Below are 6,000 nucleotides of genomic sequence, written 5' to 3' on the forward strand. Positions count from 1 at the left end.
TCTTAATTCTGGCTCATCTTGTCCTTTGTAGTACACAGGGACTAGAAACATCACTTATAAAGTTACTAACATGATTCTTTTATGGAATAGGTGCTCAAAAATTAGTAACTATCATAATTATGTGGCTAATTAAATTATGGCAAATTATAAATTTATCTTTTAATTTTTTAATTTTTTAAGAGTTGTGTATATATAATCAGAAGCAAATTCTTAAAATTAAAAATAAAACAACTCTTTAAATGGGCTGTTTTCTTCCCTTCCTTTTCATCTAAACTTCTCAGAAGAGTAGTCTTATACTCACTCTTTCCACTTCCTCAACTTGCTTCTATCTGGTTTCTGCCCCAACCATCCCTCTAAACTTGCTCTCACTGAAGTCACTAACTATTTCTTATGTCATTCCCTCAGGAATATGTTGGTGGGCTGGGAAGGGAAGGTACCTTCAGGTAAGTGATAACTTGGAGCAGAGTAAATTTGAGTAGAAGCAAGGGAGCAAGAAGGAAAGCCATTTCATCCAAGCTAAAAGCATGATCCAAGACCAAAGCTCAATCTAAACACTCACCTTGTCCAAAAGTCAAGCAGTCTAATCAGAGGTCAACTCACCTAAGTAGAAGAGGGAATCCAGAAACAAGCCACCTTCAAACAGGTCATGAGCTTACGATTCAAGGTAATCCCAGAAGGAAGACTACGAGGAGGAGGAGGAGGTAGCAGGCCAAGAATTCCAAACTCAGCAAGTTACCAGCTGTATTTGGCTGGGCTCTCCTGGGGCTGTCTGATGACAAGTCCTAACCTACAAAGTCACTTTTCAGAGATGAGCGATGGGCTCCCAGGAGCACTCCTATACTGGATATGTCAACAAAGTGCCTGCCACACCCAACTTCCTCTTCAAGATGAAACTGCCCCACCCACAGCCCCCTTTTCTGAGCAGCAGAGGTAGGTTGTTCTTTACCCAGGGATGGCTCCTGATTGGACCAGGGATTGGCCTTTGGAATGAAGGCTGCTTCTCCAAAAACCAGGGCATAAATGGAAAAGACGGGTTCAATCAGATTTAAAAGATGAGGTCAATGAGATTCACCCCTCTGGGATTTGAACTGAGAGACATAGAGATAGTGAGGTAGTTTGCCATGAAAACTAAAGTTGAAAGGATGCTGTACAATGGAGTAAGAGCCATGGAGCACCATGGTTATCAAAACCAAAGCCACGAGGAAGCAGAGCAGTATGATAGATAAGAAAGCAGAATTTACAAAGAAGCAACTATGTAGAAGAGAAAATACATGAAGAGTAAACAGAATTTGTTAGTTGAAATAGGATAGGAAAAAGCAAACCTGCAGAGTAGCTAAGAAACGGTGTACCACTGTCATCTGGATCTACTGAAAGCAACTTCCCTGTCGTCCAGCTTTGCTGTAGCTCCTGTCTCTTTATCAGGCCAAACCCCCCTTCCTGGGCTCCCTAGCTATGTTTGTTGGGGTAATGTTTGTTAACGAGTGAGGCATGTTTATAGGTGTTTGAAATCCACCCCTGAACAAAACAGGAAAGTAGTTATAACAAATTCCTAATTCCTTCGGGCGGGGTCTCTGTTTCAAAGGCTCGAATCACAATGTGACTTCACTCTTTCCCATGGTCCCGTTGGTGAGGTCAGCCATGGTTGTCATAATGAGTCGGCTCTCTCTTGGGAACACAATTTACGTTTATCCCCCCTCATCACTGGAGTGGTGGTTGGTAAAGCTATAAGATTGGACATGGAGGAAGTTAGCTGACGTATGACAGTGGCAGTACAGTGGCTGGATGCCCAGGCTTTAAATGAACTGAGGTTCAAAATCTGGCTCTACTATTTACTCATTATTGATCTTTGGTGAATCAGTTTTCTCAGCTACAATGGGGAGCTAAAATAGTATCCTTATTGCACTGTTGTAGGATTAAGGGAGAAAATATATGCAAAACATTTAGCATATAACAAGTGAATGATAGCTGTTGTTGCTGGTGGTATAATTATCAACAATCCTCTAGCTTTCCCATTTGATTGTGCTAGGGGGACAATTAGATGCATTGTGAACTCATACCTTCTCTCTATACCAGAACATGGTACAGTCATCAAAGTTCCTTCAAGCTGGTGCATATCTTCCTAAGTACTACCCAGCTGCAGAAGTATCAATAGTGCTGGGAAGAAATGGTGCAAGAAAATGAAAGGATGAAAAAAAATACACTGTTGCAAAGAAAGCATTTCTGGAAGGCGGGGAAACAAATTATGAAAGCAAAGTCAATGGTAGCAACACTAACCAGAGAAGCCATCTGCGTGGGAGAGGTAAAAGAATTCAGGTATTCCTTAAGCACTACCCTCATCATCTATCCAGAGCTCCTGAGCAGGCAGATGTGGGCTTGATAGTTCCCAAGGCTCTGGCTGGAAAGCAGTGCTTTGACAGACCAGGGAAGTAGGAACTCTCATTTATCCATCAGGGTGCAAGTGACTGGAACAGACAGAGGAGAGAAGCAGGGAGGGAAGCATGCCGTCTTTATAAAGCTGTTACTACCAGGACAGTCATGACTGGGCAAGAAGGCAGACAGAGACAGAAGTCCCATAGATGCTGTGCTGGAGGCATATGCTGACCAGGAGTCATAGCTGCTCTTCAGGAAGCCCAGGTCGTTTTTGCTTGGGGTCCGAGTGTCATGAGAGTGTACCAGAACACTTACCAGAGGGCCACAGACTGTGTTTTGGTGGCAGAACGGACAGCTGGCTGAGCTGGCCGGCTGATGCCAGGTGCTGCACCTGGCAGGGTGCACACTACCCTACTCACAGAAAGGCTTTCCTGGTACTTTACACCCCTCTGAGTTGCTCACAAGAGGTCCTGTATCTGAATGAGGCCCACAGGTAAATGTCTGGAAGATGACTATGGTACTCACATCAGAGTCTCCTGGGGAAAAATCTCTCCACTGCCCCTGGTACCCAGGCTTACAATCTGGGCCATTGCTCTGTGATCCTGTTGCCAGGTGTGCAGCTGATGGGGCACTGAGGCAAATGAGATCAGGTGAGCCACCTCCTAGCATGAGTTGAGTTTCCAGGTTTTTTTCTGGCTGTTTCAGGCCACCGCAGACTGAGGTCACCATCAGGCCTTAGACCCTCTTGGCCTTGAAGACATCCTGATAGCAATCCTAAATAGGAATAATGGGGGACAGGGCAGGTCTTCTCAGTCAGGGTCGTCCCTCTAGTGTCGCCAGCACCAGTCCCAAGAGTGTAGCGTTGAGCCTCATTTGGTACAGGCTGCCTAGAGTTGGCAAACAGGTTAATGGGACATACTCTGGGGCTGGACTGCCCACATCCAGTTCTCAGCTTGCGCATCGTAGCAAGCTTTTTTGCCTGTGTGAATTTAGAGGAATTACTTTATCTCTGTTTCCTCATCTCTAAAACAGTGATAATAACAGCATACATCTCATAGGATTATTAGGAGCGTTCATTTGTTATTATAGGTAGAGCCCTTAAAAGAGTGCCCGGCACCCAGTAAGTTCCTGCTAACACTATAATGGAGCAGAAATGAAGAGAGTCTTGAGTTGCTTGAAAAATGGTGTCAACCTCAGCACATCAGGCCAACTTCCTTCTCTTTTTTAGGAGGTCAGGAGGTCATTACTGGGTCAGTTCCACAGAAAATAACAAATTGCTATCAAGCATATCTTGGAATGTCTAGGTGCCCTCAAGGGACCAGGGCATATCTCAGTCCCGAATTATGGACACCCAGCTACAATGAACTTACTTGGTCCAAAAATGCCATGCATTTCTGGAGACTGTGTTGGAGGTACTGATGCCTTCAGAAAACCCAGGACTGTGGACTAGAGGATGACCTGAAGCATAGTTGGACAAGGTATGTGTGGCGATATTTAAAGGTATATTAGGACATGGTTAAAGTAGCACAAAAACCAGGACAAGGGTCACCGTGGTCTCTAAAAATTATCTAGGCACTTCTAGAAAGTAGTCTTTTACTCTATATCTTCCAAATGCAGCTGATGAAAGGCAAACAAGGTTATAGGACCTGAGGAGGTCTAATTTCATGCAGACCCAGAGCTGGCCCAGGAGGACCGTGAGGGGACCAGACAGATCAGGACCACAGGAGTCCTAGCAGAGGCCCCTGTTCTTGGCTTTTCTCCTTCACAAAGTGTTCCAATGCCTTTTTGAGAGAAGTGGAGGCCCAGTGGATCCCAAGGTCTATGAATTCCTATCTCAGGTTATAGGGGTTGTCAGATATAATACGGGCCACCTGGTAGAATTTGAATTTTAGAAGAACACTGAAAAACTTTTTAGTGTAAGCATATTCCCAAATATTGTGTGGCATATACTTATACTAAAAAAGTATTCATTGTTTATCTGAAATTCAAACTTAGCTGGGTTTTCCTCTGTGTTTATTCAATAGATCTGATAACCCTCGCTGGGTGGGGTGTAGTCATGGAAGGGTGATGGATATGTGCAGCCTCCAGCTGAATGCAGACAGCAAAGACGCTGGAGGATTCTGATGCCCTCACCTTAGAGTTCAGTTCAAGCCGCTGGGAATGAAGCGGGTCTGGATGCTTACCTACTCTAACGCTGTCGTTGGCTACTCTATGGACACCAAAGACTCTTGCCAGTTAGTCGCGGCTGTGAGAAGGCCCCAGTGGTGTCCATCGTGTGGTCTCCCAGGCTGCAGTTGGACGATAGCATTTTGATTTTTCCATACATGAGAGGTTCCACTTCATACGTGTCCTCTTGTTCCCAAATATAAATCTTATATCTCCCTAAACTGCTTAAGCTGGCTGGATTAAGAAGTATGGCCACTGGGAGGGCCACCTGAAGACGGAGATCCTGCTCTGGCAAAAGGCATTGCAAGGTTTAGCAAGGTCTGAGCAGCAACTTGTGACCTCAAAGCCAGAAGCCCATTGTCAGTAATTTGCCACTCCTACAGAGTACATACAGCAGCCACCATCTGAAACCACACTCTTTATTTCCCTTCTGAAAACCGAGTTGCTGAGAATTAGCAGGAGACACAGCCTTGTGGACTGAGGGACAGTGTCTGACCTCACTCACTCAAGTAGGAGGAGGTGGTAACCAAACAGTAGGGATGTGGTGTAAGACTGGGTTTCCTAAGCTGAGAGAGCAGTCCAGACCTCAGACATGCACACACAAGTAGAGTCCAAAAGCCAGGTCACAAAGACCTACCTAACCAGGTCAAAACATGAAGATGGCCTCTAGAGGCGAAGTTCAATGAGAATGAACCAGCAGCAGGTCGATGTTTCCCAAGTCAGCACTCGACTAGCCATCTGTGGTTCATTTCTGTTCATTTCTAACCTTCTGTGAGGTTAGAGGAACTGTCAGGGACTAGGCCTGCCTGTCAACACAAACGGACACTTCCCGGCCCTGCTCTTTGCGTGTTCCGCTGTCTCTGACTCCGTTAGACACTCTCTTTTGTTGTTACTCTCGGCACACTTGGCTTCTGAGGCTTTGTACCCTTCTGGTTTTCTCCTAACTGCTCTTTTTCTGTCTTCTCCAAGGGCTCTTCATCTTCCTGATTCTTATATATTTATATTCCTCAGGGTTCTGCCCTTGACCCCCTGCCCTTACCTCCTCTCTCTTTCCATGGTGCCTGGATGTTCTCTTTTGCTGTCATGATTCCAAATAAGAGCATGTTTGATTGAAATGTGGGTTGTGGAAGCAAAGCATTTGGGTATTTTTAGAATTTTTAGTGAGACTTGGGTGAAGTTTTGTTTTGTTTTAAGCTTCTGTAGATTTCATAGCCTTAACTACACAGTGAGGATAAATAATACCAAGTAGCTTGTAGGACTCTTATGCGCATTAAATAATATATGTAAAACAATGCCTGACATAGTAAGTGCTCAATAAATGTAATCATAATGCTATTATTTATTACTTGTTATATGCTGATGAATCTCTTTGTTTCTAGCTCATAACTCGCTTGGGAACCATACTCACATATGCATATGTCTGCTGTATATTTCTACATGGATGTTCCAAAGACAGCTCAGGTT

Source organism: Sturnira hondurensis, unplaced genomic scaffold (genome assembly GCF_014824575.4).
Source record: "Sturnira hondurensis isolate 20B ecotype Veracruz unplaced genomic scaffold, ASM1482457v3 Scaffold0024822, whole genome shotgun sequence".
NCBI lineage: Eukaryota > Metazoa > Chordata > Mammalia > Chiroptera > Phyllostomidae > Sturnira > Sturnira hondurensis.